At 40.8% G+C, this 21,686-nt stretch overlaps 1 protein-coding gene across 2 annotated transcripts in view; it reads right to left on the bottom strand.

The window, feature by feature from the left end:
• HELB (DNA helicase B) overlaps nucleotides 1-21,686 on the bottom strand; it is a 72,972-nt gene that overhangs the window by 42,298 nt on the left and 8,988 nt on the right. The window contains exons 2-4 of one of the 2 annotated variants that reach the window (XM_055712785.1): nucleotides 12,780-12,862; nucleotides 12,203-12,396; nucleotides 11,657-11,781 (exon numbers count right to left, since the gene is read on the bottom strand). The gene's annotated coding sequence lies outside the window, so the exon portion shown is untranslated. The remainder of the gene's footprint in view (nucleotides 1-11,656; nucleotides 11,782-12,202; nucleotides 12,397-12,779; nucleotides 12,863-21,686) is intronic. The other variant, XM_055712786.1, reaches the window with a different exon arrangement.

Below are 21,686 nucleotides of genomic sequence, written 5' to 3'. Positions count from 1 at the left end.
CAACTGACATGTTCCTGCTTGCCTGCCTTTGCAATACCTGCGTGTCCCTCTTCTACTCCATTCTTATCCTTGACTTTACAGATTTGTGCTTGTCTCTGAGTTTATATATAGGGTTTTTCCTTCCTCATTGATTTAAAATAGTGGTTGTCAGAGCTAGGCAGCTGCCAGGGTTGGTTTTTTTATTTAAGCCACCAGACTTGCTTTGTTATATTAATAAATGAGAGACAATTTACTTCAAAATGCCTTCCTCTGACTTATGCTAGCTCAGACAATTTCTCCCAAAATTTACAGGGGTTGTGAAGATGAACAAAGCTCACAATTGCTCAGTTCTCTGTAAGCACAGCAGATTTCTGCTTGAACCATGATGACCACCTAAACCATACATATAAAGCAGTGCAATTTTTATTTTAAGGTGCTTCTTATATATTTCATGATCCTCTGCTACAACACTGTGAAGAAAGTCTAGTTTGTTATTATCTTGCAATAGAAGAATTTATTACCTGAGGTTTTTCTTGTTTTAATTATCATAACCAAGTAATGACTAGCAATTTATGCCTGAGAAGAACATTTTTAACACGGGAATTTTAAAAATAACAGACAGAAAGCAATTTAGGAATAAATTATCAGAAACTAGACCTGAATTTTTGGGGTTTGTTTTGGTTAATGGACGAAAATGGTATCTTATATTTCTTCTTATTCAACTTCCTTTTTGTTTGAAATTCTTTTGGAGTATATTGATTTTATTTTTCAGCATTTTTTTCCTTTCCTTTGCAGGAACTCCAAAGAGTGCACATCCTTAAAAACAACTGGCATGCTACAACACCAGCATTGTACAAGTATAGATTATTAGGACCTTAAATAACTTTCATATTGCGTTCAGTGATCTGAATTTTCATGCTGCAAATGTAAATGCCATGTCCAATTTCATTTTCCGCTGCTGTAATGCAAGTATGGATATTGCCATTTTGTGTAAACCCAAAAAGATCTGGCAAGACAACACTGCTCCTGGGCTTGACAGTGATGGCTGTGTTTCAGCTTCCATTAAACAAATGGATAAAGATTTAAAAAATTAAACACCAAGTTGAATATTTCATAGTGACTTCGCTAAACAGGACTGGTCTGTCTCTTCCAGAGACCTGTACAGAAAGTGACATCTCGTGGCAGGCAGAGATGTGCTGTCCCCGAGATGTCTGTCTGCAGGTGTGCAGGGACCCCCGCACCACAGCGCTTCTCAGGCAAGGCTTTGCTCAGCTGCCTGAGCCAGGGGAATGTGGCCCAGAAGATGTGAACCCCAGACCTTGGAAAGGACCAGCATCACAAAAAGACTCGAGAAGTGCTGCTGTTCCTCACTCAGCACCTGGCCTTGTTTTCGTGCAACTGCAAGGAGATCTTCACATACCCTCCCCTTCCCTCCCTAGACCCTGAGAAGCTGAGATGACCTTATGTGTGCATAGGTTTAGACATAAGCTGAGAAAATTAACAAATAGTGAGTAGTTTTTTTGTTCTATTTCCATGACAAAAAGATTTCATTAAAATGAAATAATTTCCACAGTTTTCAGGTGCCACTTCTTAGTTTCTTCCCACCATGGGGGGACATTAACTGTTTATGCCCAGAGCTCTGATGTAATGAGCTCTTGTGGTACTTTTGGGGGGTGTCTGAAAGGTAAAGGGGTGGCTGTGGATTGCAGGCTTGCAGGGGCTGGCAGCACGTGGTGTGCTCTGGCTGGCACTGGGGAAGACAAATAATTACAATGAGGAGAGGAGAGCTAGAGCTGCAGATGCACCTGTGTAGTCAGTCTGCCAAATGGAGGATGTGTCAGTGGTTGATGAGACCTAGAAACAGAGATGTTGCTTGTTCAGGAAAGCTAAGAGGAGCCCAGCGAGGCATAAGGTGATGCTATTCAGCCCATGATCCCTCCTGGGCTCCTCCGCACTGCAGAGGACGCTGGATGAACTGAGGCATCTCTGCTTTGTAAAGCTAAATAGCCATAGTAAAGCAGTCACTGTGCCTTATATTCCATTTTAGTTTCCTTGTGGTCTGCACAAGCTCCATTACAAAATAAATAGCCCAGCAGAGATCTTCTGGAAGCTTAAGTGTTAACAGTTAACAGTGCTTTGAGGATGTTTGCATTTTCTCTGTGCACTTTCATATGTATGCAAGCTTGTATTGGAACTGATCCCCCAAAAAATGGCTTATTGCTAAAATATTCTACATAATATTGGATAAAATTTTATAAAATGCTGCAGAATGTCTTGTATGGTACAAAGCTGCAAACTGCATCTCATAAAAGATTCTGAAATCTGTACCTTGAAGCAGAGGATAGATCAAATGCTGCAGCAAATGAATTTGGGTGACACCTGGCTTTCACAGTGTTGGGTTTATTATTGGAATCTGCTGTGCTGGTAGAGATGTGAGGAGGGAGGGGAAGGCGGGGGAAGGGAATCATGGATTGACATCTTATGTGGTAAGCCAGCCCCAGCCAGGGAATATTTATATATACACAGGAACAGTTACTAGAAACGATTCCTCTCCATCCCTCCCAGCACAATCACCACTCTGGGCAAAGAGCAAAGCCATAGAAACCCCCCTCAACTGGGCAAAGCTAAAGAGCCCTCAGCACCCTAGAATGTGACAAACACTACGTCTGCCTTCCAGGTCTCTTAATAATAAATATGTATGCATATTTGTCTTGTTCTGTGTAAGATGTCACAAGAAAGAAACTGGCTCCAGCTCCTTCCTTGGGGCTATCAGGATGGATGGATGCCAACCACCATGTTCATGGAGGGCTTTTGTTGGAGGGAAGATTTTGTTGTATGGGCAAGGTCTGCACCTCAGCACCACAGATCCTGGTATCCACCTGACTTCTGTGGCCCTCACTGCTGCCCACAGTAATACTCAGCTTTCCAGCCGCTCTGCCCCAAGCCTGCAGTGTTGCATGGGGACCCAAGTGCAGGACCCGGCACTGCTCCTTGTTGAACATTACCTGCCTTTGTCATTAGCCAACATGTCAACAACACACCATACAACACAGTCTTGGTAGAAACCCAAGACCCTCGGGCAGAGCCTTCTGCATGCTCATTTCCCCATGACAGGTCCGGTGTTCTCGGGGCAAGCTGGGTGCTCCCCATCTACAGTTCTTTAATACAGCCTGTTACTGAGGCTGCTATAGGCCTTCCAAGGTAATGACAGGTATTATCTATGATACAGTACTTCAGCAAAAAATTGTAAAATATCCATGAGAAAATATTAATGTAAATGGACTTCATTTTGACCAAGATGATGGCAAAGGAAAGGTAATTTATATATAGCTGGGTAAAAGGTGGTTTTGAAATTCAGATGTACACCACAGGCAACACAACGGGAAAATAACTGCAATTTTGGAAGTCTTCTTTCAATACGGTAGCTACTGTCTTAGGGAAAAAGGGTAGAAATTAATATTCCTACAGAGATTTTACATCTGCACAATAATATTTAGAGACACCAGTCAGCTATTACCTGACTCCAGGGCTAATATGGTAGTGTAAAGGTCTGCTATTTCATTCAGAATGAAAACTGTGCTGAATTCCTGATACCTACACCAAGGACTGACAGCAATTCCCCAAGAAGACGAGCTGCTGAGATGTGACATGACTGACACATGGAAGACACAGAGAGCAAGGGTCTCCTGTGAGTGCTGGTACAAGCGTATATCCAGAGCGTGATGGTGGATAGTGAGCTGGGAGGGTTGGGGCATGTTGCCTCAATATTAGGCTCAGGGGCACACATGAGCTAAGCCCTCAGACATACATGGAGAATGTGTGAACCACAGCCTCTCCCAAACTCACAGGGTTTATTTATTTTTTCAGACACTCTGCTCCAGTGGAAGGTAGGGTACACCATTTCTGGGGTGCTGGGACTGCAATTGAATGATTTCTCAGTCTCCTGACACACTGCTACTGCCTTTCTCGAGTGATCATTTAGGCTTTTGTCCCTTCCTTCCTTCCTTCCTTCCTTCCTCCCTTCCTTTCTTCCTCCCTCCCTCTTTCTTTCTTTCTTTCTTTTTCTTTCTTTCTTTCTTTTCTTTCTTTCTTTCTTTCTTTCCTTTCAGTGGTCCCATTCTTCAGCTGGAATTAATCTTTTTTTCACACCTTAAGGCTGCCTGTTTTCACTTCCAGCATATGATTAAAGGCCTTTACTTTGAATAGATTTGGGATAAAGTCAGCACTCCTTTTAGCATCTTCTCTAAATTCCTGCCTAATACTGAGTTCTACCTGAATTCTTTTTCTTATACCGTATGCATCCTGAGCTGTAGTACACATCCACTGGTTGCTAAATGTCTTCTCCCCTTCCTGGGATGACACCCTTCTGGCAAACAACCTTCTTGTCCCTTACTCTGTGAACTGATTTGTATTTCTATCTTCCTGTCTACCTGAAAGCTGTTTATTTCACTCGCAACACTGTTAGATAAAATTTTATGTTATCTATTTGGGTTTTATAAAAATATTTCCTCCTGTTCTAATGAAGCTGTTTCCCTTTAATACTTCAGCTGTTAAGAGAACTTGCTGAAGTCCAGTCTTGGAGAAGGATAAAAGTGGAGCATACTTGGACTAAACATCATACAGAATCAAACATCCTCTGTGCCCTCCTAGTGGGATCCTGCATGCTTTTGCCAATTCAGCTGCTTTGTCCTGATACAGTTCCTGTAATTGAACAAACCCTGGAGTGGCTCTTGAGTTGGAAATTATGGCGTTTGGGGTAAAATCTTTCTAAGTCTTATTTCCCCTTGTGCAAAGTGGGGGCAATGCATGTACTAACACCAGCGCAGCCCCGCAGCACACCAGCACAGGGAGCATGCGCTGGGACAGGGCATGTCTTTGTGCCTGCAAAGTAGCCCTCAGTGGGGATTTCTCTCACTATCCCTAAAGCTGTAGAAACCAGCAGGTTCAACTTAGGGTGAAGCCATGCATGGGAGAAGGTTAGATGGTCCTAACACCCCAGGTGTATGGTTATTTCTCTAGTGAAGTAAGCAGTGAGACCTCACTGTGTAGCTTCAAAACTCCATTTTATGATGAAGTTGAATGAAGCAGACTTTTTTTGTGTTGAAAAACACGTTCAGCAAATGTACTGCAAAGTTGTTGTGTGGCCATGCACCTACACAGTAGGTGTGGACCTACTTGTAGGTTGACCATTCCCAAACTTGCAGAGGTATGCGTGTGGCAACTTCAGCTGACAAAAAAAGGAACAAATAGCAGAAAGCTACAAGGTCCCTCACAGTAATGGCTGGTTTTTCTCTTTCCCAACATGTAGCAATTAAGTCTTCCCATCTTGTTAAGTGTTATCTTGGTAATAAATAATCTGTAATATTTTTCCTTTGTATAATACTGTCCTTCTAAACTCCATTGCATTATAAGACAGACTTTCAGGCACACACAAACCTAAGTATACTATGGATTTCCTATCGAGTACCCCTGCTAGGTAAAAAGATTGGAGCTGCTGTTGACTGAAAGCATGCTGGATTTCTCAGTTTGAAAGACAGTTCACAATGCATTGCACTGTTCCATTGTGTAGTTTAGGCATATCCAGAATTACCAGCTCATCATCTGAATCTGGATCTATGGTCTCATTCAGAATCAAATGTAACGCAATTAATTTGTCACCTCTTCTGAATCTTGAAATTGTGTTACCTTTTATGTTTTATTAAGATAGACTTCATTATTTATTGACTCATTTTGACATCACATAATATCTCATCTCAGCCTTTGTGGTTTTTTTTCAGATCTTCCTTGCTCTAGAATATTATCTTCTGTAATATTTGTCCTACGCAAGCCCTCCAGGGCTTGACATTGTCCCTGCTGGCACTCTGAGAGTCAGAATGACTGACTTTCCCAACAGCTTTCTGAATCACAACCCTTGCACAGGCAGAGTTAGAAGGTTATCTGGTAATTTCTTCCTACACCCAGATTAATTTGACAGAAAAGATCTTTGGCATCTGGTACTGAAAAAACTTTTGGTGGATTATGCTATATTTAATCAGTGGTCAGCAGGAGAAGTTGTAATTATTAGGTGGCCTTTGAAGTCTAAAGGACTAATGCTGACCTGCAGGTTGTTTGATTTTCTTGTCACTGTAATGCTGAACCTGTTTTTGGCTCTTGATTTGCAGGATACTATCACAGATGTAATGAAAGTGGACTTAAGGAAAAAAAATTCCAATGCTTTCTAACTTGCCTTTTTTTACAGATTATAAATTTTGTTGGCAAGGGAGTGGTATGAATGTAATACATGTAGATATCTGTATGAGACAGGAACTAGCATGACATTTTGACTAAGCAGCTAAACAGGTGACAGCATCATGCATTAAATGGACTAACCACAGGTGGTTAAAGATGAAAACTGGGAACCTTTTTTAAATAAGCCTATTCCTACAGAAATTAGTGAGCTCTTTACCGTTAAAAGTGTAAGTAATAAAAATGGCCACTTGTCTAAAAGTTACGCCTTTGGTCAGTAAAGGATTTAGGGAAATACTAAATCTTGCATTATGGAGACGTTAAGACTAGATAACAGAGTGGTGTCCTCGGTCCTTCAGATCTATTAGTCTCATTCTTACTCTGCACAGAAAGCCTGGGTGATAGCTAGCCTCACTGAAATCAGTGCAAACCTTGTGTTAATTTCAGTGGGTCATAGATTGATTTCTAACATCTGGTTTATGTTATTTAGGTTGTAAACTCTCTGAGGCACTGGGCTTTAGGTCTTCATTCATAATGCGCCGAGTACAATGCGGTCCTGGCCAACAGTTAGTATTGCCCTTGTCAACATTGCCTTGTCAAATACTCTGCTTTTACAATTAGTGAAAGCTTAAGCTAAGATTATTTTAGTTTGATGCTACTCCATTATAAATCCAGATTTACATGTGAAGTAGCAGAATTTGTACATCTGTTGAAGCTGTATATTAAGTAACACATTTTTTGCATAGGATATTCCTCTGCAGTTTCAGAACTACAACCCAATGTTACTGGGCAGCTTTAATTGCACCTGTATGATGTGATATGTTGTGCTTTGAACTGTGATTTTACATTGCCACTTTCACTGTCTGGAAAGTTAGTATTTTTCCCCAAAAACTTTTTGTGGCTCTTCTCTCTCTGATGATTTGTGCTAGCATAGAGTAATCGCTGTGCTGTACTAATTTTGTGCTACTTTGTTTTTTCCTTATGTCTTTCCTTTCACTGCATCCTCTCCCACCCTATTTTAAACCCTGATTGGCAAAGAATATATGTGCCATCTCACTGAAATCAGCAAAGTTCTGCACTGGTTGCACGTTCTCATTGCCAGCTCCAGACCACAGCCTGTCTTGGCTGTTGTATGACTCATTTATTTCTCTGTGCTGCATTTCTGTGACTTTGCTGTTTCTCTGTGTATATATAAAAATTCAGTATAACTACTGACATAGAAAAAAAAAAGTGCATGTATATTTGTGTGCACTGATTATCACTGCATCTGAATAACTGGTAAAATATGGAATATAAACCCATGTCTCTCTGGGGAAAGATGCTCCCTCTTCCTCCAGGGAAGAGGGGATGAAAAACCAGAGCCTTTTAAGGCACTTGGCCATTCTGCCACCTCTGTCACAGATCAGTCATGCATGAGATGTCAAGCTGTCACAGTTTTGTGACACTGGCTCACACTTAAAACATGTTTGAAATATCAAGCGTTTGAGAAGTCTTGCTGACGCTGGAGAGAGTAATTACGTATCTGAAATCGCCCACGTGGTTCCTTGGGCCATATATGCCTGAAGGTGCATGTGCATCGTGGCTGTTGTTTTAAACATATGCTGGTCATACATGAACTCCTGGCAGTTCCTCCAGCGTCTCAAAGGCCCATGCTCTCCGCAGCATACAGTAAGAGTTTGCTCTGTTTTTTTCCATTCAAAGTTCCCACCACTGGACCCCACCAGTCAAGCCCAGCGGCAGAACAGATGGATTTTGATTGCCGGGATGTGGGGACATGATCTGGACAGCTTTCCATGACACCTTGTAAAAGCACCCACAGCCTGTCTACAGCAGTGTTTGCTCCATTTTAAGCACCAACACTGCTTCCACATTGCTAAAACAGCTCTAAAACTTCCCACTGCAGAGAAGGCTGGAGACAGAGCTTCCCCACCTGTCTTCCCTATCAAATATTGCAAGGAAACAACCTTTGCCAGGGGCTCCTATTTTTACACCCATTTGTGATTCCATAGTCCTCCCACTGCAAACAACAGGAAAAAAACCTGCCAGAACCTTTTTTTTAAGTCACTTTGTACACGCCAGATTCATCCAAATATTTCTCCTTTCTATTTTCTGATCAGTTCAGCTTTCTTATTGGGAGTTAAATCCTCTCCCCACTCCCTGAAACACCAAGCCTGTGTAGTCTGCCTCATATTTTACAGTGATTTAATCAATGCTTTATAGAAACTTTACCCCTTAAAAGATGCAAGAACAAGATACAGTGTGTGGGAGCACAGACCACCTTGTAAGAAGCCCAAATGAAACAAAAGTGCCAATTCACATGTAATAAATGCATGTACTTCTAGAAGCTTTGCAAGTATTTCTTCCAAAACTGGAAGACAATCAGTTTATGCAAAATATGTTAAGCTGTCCAGGGAAATCCCACAATTCTCCTCACAAATATAAGTAAAACCAACAATTATACATTAATATAAACCCCATGCTGAAGTCAACTCACAATTTAAAATACTGTGCTTCATAACAAAAAAACATAAATATGGGCAAATGAGGTATTTAACAGACCCACAATTGTGTTTTAATTAGTGCATTTATAAAATGATATCAAATAATCTCCAGTGAATCATTATTTTTAAAAGGGCTATTTATATGTATATTACATACAAATAACTGACGTTTTTAGAAAACTGTCACTATGGGAGCAAATGCTGCTGTGAGGTTCTTTTATTTTTCATCCCATTAATTCCAATATTGAAGTAACTGGAGCCTTATATACTTCACCTATGATGCAAAATCACCTACCGTCTTGCCCAAAGAAAATGTTTATTATACACCACCACTGGTGGTCCAGGTGAGAAGGCTCTGGAGCAAATACCAGGGTACTGGAAGATGGGCTCAGTAGATGGCACTGGCATTAGACCCCTCTTCTGCTCTGCACAAGATTCAGCAGCGCTGGTCCAGGAGACCTATTGAATTTTGTGTCTGTGCTCAGCTGTGCCACAGATTGAGTAGCCCTGCCACCTCCTTCATGAAGAGATACAGTGTTTGTATCTCTTTGTTTTGAGATCATAGAATCATTTAGGTTTGAAAACACCTTTGAGATCATCACATCCAACTGTTAGCCTAGCACTGCCAAGTCCACCACTAAACCATTTCCCTAAGCACCACATCTACACGTTTTTAAAATATCTCCAGGGATGGTGATTCCATCACCTCCCTGGGCAGCCTGTTCCAATGCTTCAGCACCCTGTCAGTGAAAACATTTTTCCTAATACCCAATCTAAACCTCCCCTGGCACAGCCTGAAGCTGTTCCTTCTTGTCCTGTCGCTAGTTACCTGGGAGAAGGGACCGACCCCCACCTGCCTACAGCCTCCTGTCAGGTAGTTGTAGAGAGCAATAAGATCCCCCTGAGTCTCCAGCAGATTAAACAACCCCAGTTCCCTCAGCCGATCCTCATCAGACTTGTGCTCCAGACCCTTCACTAGCTTTGTTGCCCTTCTCTGGACCACTCCTCTGAAAAAACGTCACCAGCTTTGAGATGCCACCAGCATCTTAATCTACACAGCATCTATCCTTCCTAATTTCTCCTCTTCATGGATGCATTCTGCAAACTGCTGAGCAGTGGCATTACCCATACCTGGCAGCAGTCTACCACCCATTCCTTCCCATCATGAATCCCATACAGCAAGAGATGGTACACGTTGGACACAAATTACTCTGCTGTAATCTGTACACCAACAGTTGTGTACTCTGGACACAAACACACTGCTGTAATCACTATCAAATGTGACAGATGTACCAAAAATACCTGAGTCCATTAAAACTGAATAAATCTACCATTTTCGTTATTTTCCAGTGCAGAAGGAGCAAATATAATTTGGTGCCCATTTTTCACTCCTGTAAGACCATGAACATCTTGTTCTAATGCTGCAGTCAAGTAAAAGAAGGTCACAAGCTCTTGTGGGTGTCAGGAAGTAAGGCCTTTTCAGGGCCAGGTTGGAGAAACGGCCCATTGACGATCTCCTTTCAGTGGCAATTTTTTCTGCTGATCTTTAAATTGTTTTCTTTTTCTGTCCAGTCATAGGAATGTGACTTCAAAACCACTATGCTCAAGAGGAATGTTCTTTGCTTACTTGTCCATTTTGGGAGGAGAGAACAGAAAGTTTTGGTGCTTTTTTGTTTTCTACAGGTATGTAATGGCAAGGAGCCACAAACGGGAAACTGTGTGGAAGACTTCAAAGATCGTGGCTGACTGGCAGTGAAACTCAAAGTACAGAGAAGATCTTCTAGTGTCCAGTGCCTAAAGAAACCACTTGGAGAGACAGAGTCATGGCAAGCGAGAACAGCAGGAAATCCTAAAGCTAATCTCTGCGACACTGTGCCCTGAAACAGCACAAGGGTGTTCCAGAGCCCCGGACACAGAGCTGTGAGAAACAATCTATGCCAACCAAGCTTGAGCTTTTTCCTCCCTTGTTCGTTCTCAGTTTGATTTCCTACATCTCTCACCATGTTTTCTTTAAACTCTTTGTTGCTTGTTCTACTCGCAAATTCCTCCCTTCTGTATTCCCTACTGTCCCTTTGGCGATCCTTTGAATACCTTCCTCCCTCCTTTTCAGTCACATATGGTCACATACAAGAAATCAGAAATTGGACAACTATCTAACTTAGAGGAGACAAAATCTCTCAGAGAGTGCTCTAGGAGGTTTAACTCAGATCAAACACATTATCAACCCAAAGTAACCCAAATTTGTCTTACATGAATATATAAAAATATTCATCGTTTACATGGATATATAAAACATGGATGCAGGGCATCTAAAGGAGATCTGCACATCACCAAATCAGCCAGGAAAACACACTTTCACTCTTCGATAGGCTGATGATTTGCTAATAAGGTTGTTAAGCGCAAGGGCCCCTCGTTAACACGTTCCGATGACTGGCGGCACAAGGAGGAACCGCACGGAGACCAGGAGGGGTTACAAAAGCTGTGATGCTGCTGCCACCTGAGGTCTCCTGCTGGAAATACAGCCCTTGTGCGGAGGGGGGGTGCACAAAAACGGGGCTGTCGATGGAAAAGGGAATCTGAGATTCAGCAGTGCCACAAGAGCCTCGCGGATGCAAGGCGAAGAGGCTGTCCTCACGGGCAGCCCCAGGCTGACACCTCTGCAGCACTGCACAGGGGCTGTGCGAGCTGTCTGCAGTGCACGCTGCCGCCAGCAAGGGCAGTTCTGCCCTCGCCGGCCTGGGCCTCCTCCTTGTCTTCTGCGGACACCTGGGCTTTTGCAGCCTCCAGCTGAGACAGATCAGAGACGTGATCCAACTAAAATCAAATGGTTTTCAGACTGCATCTAGAATGCCGCACCCAGATCTGAGATCCCCAGTACGAGCAGAAGGTGTCAACGCACTGCAGCAAGTTTAGCAGAGGGCCACCACGATGGTCAGACCTGGAGCACTCACCCCATCAGAAGAGGCTGAGAGACCAGGGCTTCTTCACTCTGGGAAAGACACCTTCAGGGGGACCCTATAGCCAGCTTTCCAGCACCTGTGAGGAGGCTATCAAGAAGACAGCAGCAGGCTTCTCCCTGCAGTGCAGAGTGAAAGGACGAGAGACAAGAAGCGTAAGTGGAAAGAAGCGGTTCAGACCGGCTATGTGGAAAACCTTTTCCACCATGAGGAGCAGTCAGGCAGGGTTAAGGTTGCCCAGAGAGGCTGTGCAGTCACTGCCCTTAGAGGTTTTCAAATCCAGTCTAGACAAAGCCCCGATCTCACAGCTGAGCCTGCTTTGAACAGGCAGTAGGACTAGGGACCTCCTGAGGTCCCTGCCAGCCTGAATTACACTGCAATCCTATGATCCTTAAGCCAGCTGTGTCTTCACAGACCTTTTTAGCTCTGTGATCTGTTTCAACCTTTTATGCAAAAATATTTTTAGCTGCTTCTACCTTGACCTAACTTAAATCAAGGATTGCAAAGTAACCAGCTGAAGTGAAGGCACTCCACCATTACCTTGCTGGCAATCTTTAAAACCAGAATGCTCGACAACTCTTGCATAGGCCAGGGTCCACACACACTGCTCCGAAGGATCCACAGCGTGGCTGTGAGCTCTGCCCGCTCCACACACCGACATCTGTGCCGAGCAGCACATTAGCAATACTGGTGCCAACCATATAGTCCTGGTACAGTATGTGACAGAGAGGCAGCTGGGGAAAATTAATGGGGGTTTTGAAAAGATCAATAAATACAAAAAATGATATTTGATTATATATATTTAATAATCTTCCCATCTTCTGTTGTTGGAATCTGATTTTAATTGGTAGGTACCATGCTGTCACTTGTGCTCAGCTTTTGATCCTGTTCTTGGGTTTCTCCTACTGTTGTAAAATACCATTTTAATCATAAAAGTTATCATCTCACACAAACTGGTGGACTTCAGCTTTGCACATGATGTACATTGACATACTAGACCAAGCCTTTGCAAGGCATGAATCAAAGCTATTTTCCTCCATCATGTTCACTATAACATCTCTAGCAAAAGTATAGCTTTGTTACATTTAAAAATAAGAAAATTAAGAATATAGCATACCTTATTGAACCGTGACTCTCACCAGCGAAGTGTTCTGAACACTTTATCTCTGCTTCAAAGCCTTTCAAGACTTCCATTATAACCTAAAATAGTACAAAATAAAGTTATGTTATTTTTTTGGATACTAAAGTATTAATAAACCATGAATAATCAGCTATAGCTAATAAATATGTTTTAATAGTTAACTTTTTTTAGAAAATTATTTTATTCTTTATTGCACAAATTCCTTACAATGGTAAAATCATTTCACAATATTTAATATTAATTCAAATAATGCTAAAAGACTAATCAGATAATTTAGAAAAAAAATAGTTTCTTGGTTTACAGAAGTTGACACTTGCTATTCCATAGCTATAGACATAATTTTACAGAGGGTTTGCTCCATTTTAATAACTCCTCTGGCATGTATCTCCAGAACTTTCTGGTATCCATACTTTCAGTGCAAATCTGAAGTACCACACGGGACCTCAGACATGACAGAGCAAAATCTGGTAATGTTGTTTGATTATGGTAATCCAAAAGTATGTTTGTACTGGAATTATATATAGATGTATATATATCTATGCTTATATATGAGAAAAGAGGGGGAGGGAGAAAGAGAGAGTGAAAAATCAGTCAGAGAAATTCAATGATTACATTTTCCTAATGCATCGATTTCTTCCTGTTTATTACATTAGTATTTTACTGTGCATTATAGCTCCAGTGAAGCAATCCCATTTATGTATGTGCTAGAAGAACAGTCTGAAAAAGTCTACCACTTTCACTGAGATTCCTTAGATTTTTTCAAGTTGAGCAGATGCTTAAAATAAGCATACACTGGGTCAATGCCTCACCGCACTATTCAGTATTTATTAGTAGTAATGTGTGGCTAATGTAATAGTCGCTTCCATTCTAAATTCTCTCTTCAGCTGCTCATAACTTCCAAAACCAAATTCCTTTTCGACCTTAAATTCCAAATACCTGGCCTCATGTAAAAAGCCAATCTTTATATATTAGTTCCTGTAAAATCCATCCATCTGAATTTACATTATGTGAAGACAGAAGTGATTACAATGAACTCTAGCTCAATTTTTTCATTCATGTAACTGAGAATAGCCATGAAGATTCAACCATGGTTTAAACTGCACAGTTCAGCCTCTTATTTCACAATGAATCTTGTGCAGATGCACCATGACTCCCACTCACAGGTTCACTGCACTCAACAAAATTTGAGGAGGATCAAGGTTTCACCTGTATGATGTTTAGGGAAGGACCAAGCACCCACAGTCACTGCAAGGGGCCAGGAGCTGTGGAGAAACCCCATGGGGGGGAACAAGCCAAGGCCCATCCCACCAACCCAGCAAGGGAGTGGGGCAGGCTGGGGGGCAGATGGAGGCATCTCCTAGCCCCACTGCCGTCGTTTGTTGTGGCACAACAGGTCTGGGGCCAAGCTGGAGAGTCAATCTGCAAATCAGAGTCTAGGTCACCAGGGTCCACAGCCAGGCAGAGCTGGGATAGCACTGGGGACAGTCACATGCACCTTAGCCAGGGCAGGGACTGACAGCCCCCAGCTGAACTGAGATGGGGTCCCTTGATGCAGCACCAGGTCTCTCTAATGCCTTTTGTTCTGCTAAGAGCTCTTCACAAAACCAGGCAACTGGGCAACACTAAGTAAATTATTTATTACCCAAGCATTTGAAAACTAAAAATATTTCACAGAATTGAACAGTTACACCCTATGGAGTGGTTGCTTCCTAAATACATGTCATGCCATGTTGGTTCCTACTGCTCTGTCCATGTATGCATACTATACAGTATGTATGAAAATGTCATTTCTATGACATAGCTTGATATTCTGCCACATGTAACAGTGCAAACCTGGATAGTATGCAAACACAGAAAAGCTTTAGCTATTCATATTAATATATTCAGGTATGTTCGCTAGGATAGAGAGAGACAGTTACTACAAAAACAGAGGCATTAACTAAGTAGCTACTCTGTATAATACAAAAATTCCACTTCAGAAAGCACAACAGTAGATGACAACCTTCCACACACACACCCCCCCCCATATGATAATTGCTACTCCTTTGATTTTGAATATAGACTGGATAATCACTGAAGGGCTTTGATATACAGTCTAGTCTACATCCCCTCCACCAAATGGTCTAATTTGTCTTTCTTCATTGAATGCCACACAGTTTAGTTTTGTCACCAAAATTCAGAAATAACCTTGCAGCATTTTCACAGGGGCTGAATTTCATATTACTCTTTCTCAGTACAAAATAATGGCACAGCTACTGAAGAAGTACAAATGTATTTGCAATACCAAGACTCAATGCCTTCTTTTCTTACCTTCAGAAAAATAGAAATGCTTAAAACAAACACTGAAGAGATTGGGCTGGTATGAACACCAGTGGTAACAGAGTATTTTACATTGAGTTGTACTGGAGGCTTTCAAAGTCCATTTAATCTTAAGAAAAATCTATTTCTATCGCACATTTCGATTATTGGCAACAAGGGCTTCTCAACTAATGTTAACAGAGCAAATCCATTTTCAGTGCAGTTACGAAAGGACTGACGGAGACATGGGAGATTATGTGCCATCACACATCTTGAAGGGGTGCTGAAAATGCTTTTGTTCTGTACATGGCGGGATTAAAGAACTTTCTGCCTGTCTACCCCCTGTTGCTCCTCTTACATCACAGTAATTAGGATAAACGATCTTCCATCTGACCCCCTGCAATGCCTGCCGTGCACAAACCCAGCCTACGAGACAACACAGGTGTTACACTTAATCCACAGCTCAGCAAAGCACTTAAATGTGTATTTTGAGACCAGATTTAAAGGTATGTTTAAAAAGAAACAGTTTTTAATGGCACTGGTGAATTGGGGCCTTAACAGACTTTCAGGGTCATTGCTGAAGGAAACCATGAGTTAATGTAAATCTTGGGAGAGCTGCACTTCCTCCATGCCTCACGCCAGTAACACAGCTGCATTGCCCAGCCTCACGCCAGTAACACAGCTGCATTGCCCAGCACATCTGCCTGGACTCTTTATACCCAGGTACTGCCCCACAGGAGCCTCTGCTTAATTGCACACACATGCTCCTCCCTTCTCCATTCCAGGTTTCTTCAGGAGCATCATTTGCTGGTATCTACCAAGAACCAGCTTACATGGATATTGACCAGGGTGGAAGTCACACAACAGCCTTGGTGTCCCACGGTGTGGCAAGACGTACAGAGCACTGTGTAGCTACACACGGAAGCAGAAATCCAGATCAATTCAACAAACCAAACATGCTCTCCAGCAAATATTTTTTCTTTGGGAATATATGTTAATGTAGCCAACAACTATATAACAACTTTATGTAGTATAAGCAAATTTTATAAAGTCTGACACAAAATAGAATTGCCAGTTTTTGCTTGTAAATTAAGATTTCCACATAATTTTTTCTTAATATAAAGCAGAACAGCCTATTCTCTGAGAAATACCCATCTAATCTGAGTAGGCTTGAATGAAGAAACCTAGGCATAAGGTAGCTGTTGAATCCTTGATCGCTCAGTAGAAATAAAACGATCAGTATTTTATATATGCCAGTGTGGTCTCAGGAAAATCACTTTCACAGGTGATGGTTATCAGTACAGAACAGCATTAAATGAAATAAAGAGTCATCTTAAGTAAATGTGTTATGAATTTGAATATATCATTGGCTGATGACAATACAAAAAAAAATAAGACTATAAATGAATGCTTAACTTCAAATGTAATGGCTTTGAACTTTTCCTATAGTGTTCCAAGTGCAAATTGTGTGGGTTTTTTTACCATAAATAAATGTTTGGTGGACAAAGCCTGTAAGATTTGCTGGCAAAGATGCACAGCCAGAGCTATAAATATGTGGGAAAATCTAACAGTTCAAATTTACTCCAAAGGTCATCTGGAGTATAAATGTATTCTCAGAAAAATTATGCAGAAATTTTATCATTCTCTTCTTCACATGGCCTGAGATTGCAGGAAATAAGTAAGTCCTCACAAAATATAATGACAGGAAGAGAAAAATGCCTATGCTGTGACTGAATCCAGTTTCTTCTAACAAATTATGATGTGTTCTGTGACATAAATTCCAACCATTAACCACTTCCATAGGCATGAAGCCAGAAGAATAGCACTGTTAAGACTGGTTTTAGCTAACCCCTGGAATATTTTACTCTTGAAAAGGTTGCATTTTCTAGACAAAGGAGGTTTACATGCAGCTTGGCAAGAAGTTAATGTGAAAAGGAAAAGCTAAAACATAAAATCAACTCACAACTGCAAAGTTTCACTTTTTGAATGAAAGAGTTTCCACTGTTTCTTCATATGTTTTGCCTATATATATTAATGAGGAAACATATAATCAGTATGTGAGTTACAGTGCACAGATGTTCTTAAGCCTTGTTAATGTGGGATGCAACTCCTCTATCATAAAGGGAAAATGCAAAGTCATTTACCTTGCTTACATCCAATAATTGTGCCACAGGGGAACGTGCAAGAAGTGGTGTGTTTGCCAGAATAAAAGGTAAGAATAAACACATGCCAGGGAAGATACCAAATACTTTTCCTTTTCCTTTGCTTGCAGAGAGGCACAAGATCCCAGGAGCGCTCTTGCATTGGGAGTGTTTCCAGGACGGCTGTAAGAGATCCAGTTCACACTCCTGTCCATAATGAATGGGAATAAGCTATGCTTCATGGGAGCACATATATGCTAATTAGTACCATTTCTTCTGCAATTACATTTTAATTGAACAATCTTTAACAGAAATCAGGCTGATAGCAAGTCCCCCCAAAAACAAGCACACAAAAAGCCTGTGCCTCTTCAGCTTCAATGGCAGGGAGCTTGGCTTCCCAGTCATGGCTGTAAAATTGCAAGAAAACACCGCATAACAACACCCAAGAAAATTATTACAGATTTCCATATGTACATAAATTAAATAAAACCATGTGCAGATACTTTCTGTCACCTCTGATGTCTCAATGCCACTAGGCAGTGAGTTATTTGTAACATTCTTGACAGCAAAAGGCAAGTTAATTTTCCCTTCTTCTTTTGTTCTATTCTAAACATTTATCCCAAGGAGTGGAATTTCAAGTCATTTAGTTAAAATTCTCCTCCTATCAAAACCACCCAGCAGCCGTCAAAAACCCATACCAAAATAAACATAGATAAAATTAAAATACTCAGATTCCATGCAGCACCACCTGGCTGGCGAGCTCACTTAAAGGAATGGCCACGACCCTCACCCAAAGACTGCACATACATGCACTGGAATGTGAGAAGACAACTCCACTGATTCCTACTTAGTTATCTCAGCCACCATCAGTACAGAGTAGATTCAAAGTCCCCTTACTGATTTGTATTTACTACTAAAAATACTCATCCCAAATTTCAGAATGTTCAGAACTTGATGTTGCACTGCTTATGATGTTTCTTTTCAGCCAGACCTGCAGGAAAGCTATTACTATTTGAAGCACTGTGAAATCAAACCTCAACATGACCAGGAAGTTTGAAACACTAGAGCTGAAACATGCACTGCTTCCAAGATGTTCAAGCTGCTCCTGAACATATTTTGAATTATAAGCAAGGTCACTCTCTGGGCTTTTGTACTCTTAAGCACTGGCAAATAAAGAAAACTAGAAAAAACATAATTCCTGAATGGAATTGTGCAAAAAAAAGGATTTTTTGACATCAAGGAGGAGTACACATTATTAAAACATGAACTGCCAATATTAAACTAAAATTCGGCCTTATGTTAAAGTAATTTCTGTTATTTATATTTGTATTTTTTCACACACTTTGGACTACTTTGCCATAACACACTATTAGATCCAGTCTGACATTTCCATGTGAAATCTTTGAAATTGCACAGGTATTAGTCTTAAAGCTAGCGTAGATCAGTAACACTGCCAGAAAGCATAAAATATCTCATCAATGTCTTCAGCACCAACCCATTTTTTGGAAGCCCTCGCTTATCTATGTGCAACAATACGTTGCCTAAGAAACACATTATGTTAGTAAGAAGATGAGGAAATCTCTTAGCAAGGCAGTGATCTTGTTTTCATACAACAGCTTTAGTTCTACTCTACATCTGCTTTTAAAAAATTAATAGCGTATTTTTGATTCTGAGTATCTGCCTTGCGGACTTTTTCCCTCCAACTAGCATGTTTTCATTGATGCTTTCTGTTGTATCTCTGATGGTTTTAAGTTGATATGGGCGCGCAAGGTTCTTCATAGAAAGATGAGCATTATTTATCAACCATTTATAGAATTGTAACAGCTTTATGGTTCTTTCCCCCTTTTTGTCACTACTATACATTCTTTTCACTGCTGCGTCCACAGAATTAAAACTAGTAATTGAAAAGAGAGTGGTACAAGGATGCTGACGCTGGTTTCTGAGACAATGAGGCAGAGAGAAAAGTGAAAGTTTCTTGCAGGGGATTTTCCCCCTTTCCAGATATAGTAGTTCAGAGCAGTGATACCATGATCGAGAACCAGCACTGCTGGCAGGCACTACACCTGTGCCGACGGCAGGAACACAACTGCAGACGCGTGGGACACTTTAAGCCTCTTTTGTATTCTTCACCTTTTGGAGCTCTTCAATCTCTCCACTTCTTCAATCTCTCCAAAGACCAAAACAAGGTTTACAACAAAAGTAAATAATAGCAATAATAATAACAAAGTGGTAGTACATTTTTTGAAAGAACCAAATGCGAAGTAATAAAGCAGTGTAAACAAAATAGCATTATTGCTTTTCATTTTTTTGTGTTGCCAAAAGTACAGTGGATGATTTTCTGTCCTTTGGGTGTGGATCCATAATATTTCACAAGACTTATATTAGTCTCCTTTTTCATCTGTGTCACAAGAGTGATGCTGAGTTGGTAACAGACTTACCAGGAAAGCAAATTCTTCTCTTTTTTTGCTATTCAAAATTCATGTAATTTTTAAAATATTTATTTAAAAACATTTAAAGTTTGAAACCAAGACGTTTTGGTACATAAACTCACTTTCTCTATTGTCAGGAACCTGACTGGGGTTTTGTTCATCAAGAACTTTTCACATAAAAGACACTTCTGTCACAGAAAAGCACAGTCCCAGTGTTGATTTTTAGTAATTAAAGTAGAAGCTTTATCTTTTGTTACTTCACGATAGTGGTATCAGTGGGATGGGACACAGTGGTACACATCTAGCGCTTAGGCTGATGTAACCTAAGAGATGAAGCTACAGTTTCATAGCCAAAATAAAACTGTGCTAAAGTTAGTCTGTATTTAGAAATACCATCAATGATACCATAAATGGTATCTACGTATTGCTAGATTGCTGAGGAATTACAACATCAGTAAAATTACAAAAATGCAGCATTTTGTATTTGCTTTCTATTCAGTGTAGAAGTAACAAACTTCACAGATGCAGAATGACAGTAGGCCTCTGAAGGAAAAATCTACATTTGTATTCTGAGAACTTGAAGGCACATAACATGATTTTTGTAATTTATTGCCACCATGGGAAGCATAAATTTCAGAAAAGCATGTGAGCTTCTCAAACTATATTCCCAGCATCAGCCCATTTACAGAAAAAAAATTCAACGAGAATTACAATTATACGTGGGGCTGACAAAAAGCATCTTTTCCCACATCGGTGCTGCTAGAAACTGTCAATCAAAGTATATTTAAGTATTTTCTACCTTAATGATGAGATTCAGGGATGCATGTTACACTAATTGTTTCCTAAACAAAAAAGAGAAAGAAACCACTGAGTTCTATTTATTTTTATCAGTGCAATGTTAGAATTTCATAGCTTACCTTACTGTATTAATTTCTCTACAAAATTCAGCACAGCACAGCCAATTAAAAACATGAGTTTAAAATATGCATATGTTGCAATTTGACCTCTGGAAAGCTCTTGTCTACAAGCAGCCAGAAAATCATAACCACTGCTACAACTGGTTCCCCAAACAGAATGCATATGTGTCCAAAGCTCTGCTTCTATGCATTTCTCTGAAAAAAGCCACAGAATATTTGGGGTGGTTTATGCAGGTGCTGTATTTCTAGAGTGCCTAGTGGACACAACAATGTTTTCTAATATTGCCATAAAATCACAAACTTAAATTAGATGAATGATGCCATCGACTTCCTGGAACACAGGATACAAAGAATGTTTAGGTAACATTTTCCAGCACTGCAAAATGTATTCAATTTTTTATATTAGAAAGACAAAATCATTATGATGTCAGCAGTTTTTGTTCCCCTTAGCTCTTCAATAAAACCATATCAATTTAAAAATGTTCCAGGTGTGTATTTTAGGTGGAGGAGGAGCTCTGCTTGGGATTTCTTCCCCCAAAACAACATCTGACAGGACTGACACCTTCAGCTGCCTCCTAAGTGCCTCCTGAGTGTGACCACAGCAGCACAACCTCTCAGCAATGTGCAAATTTCATAGGGATGTGAAAACAGTCTTGGAGACAGTTTAAGGGAGGATTCACTATCCAGATAACACCTAACTTCTGTCATCCACTCCACGCAGGACATACATGAAGACATGGCAATTTTCAAAGTATTTTGAGATTGCATGTGCATTTCCATCTCTGGGCAAAAAATCCTAAGAAGCCCAAGATGAAGTATCAGCCACAACACGTATTTCTGAGACTCGCAAAGTCAAACTGTTGGCACCACAGCATGGCTGGGAACCAGCTGGTCCTGCCACGTACCTAAGCCACACACTGGTACCTGGTGTGTACCAGAGCTCCAATTTGCTGCCCAGGAAGTTATTTTATCTGATGCTGTCCCAAGCCTAAATACAACCGAAAGACTAGTTTTTGCTCCAAATAACATTTAAATGTGGTATTGACAGTGGAAATAGTTCAGCCAAATGTTAACTAAAACTTCAACTTTGTAATTTCA

Source organism: Falco cherrug, chromosome 5, assembly GCF_023634085.1.
Source record: "Falco cherrug isolate bFalChe1 chromosome 5, bFalChe1.pri, whole genome shotgun sequence".
Classification (NCBI taxonomy): Eukaryota; Metazoa; Chordata; class Aves; order Falconiformes; family Falconidae; genus Falco; species Falco cherrug.
This window is presented reverse-complemented; position numbering and strand designations above follow the sequence as displayed.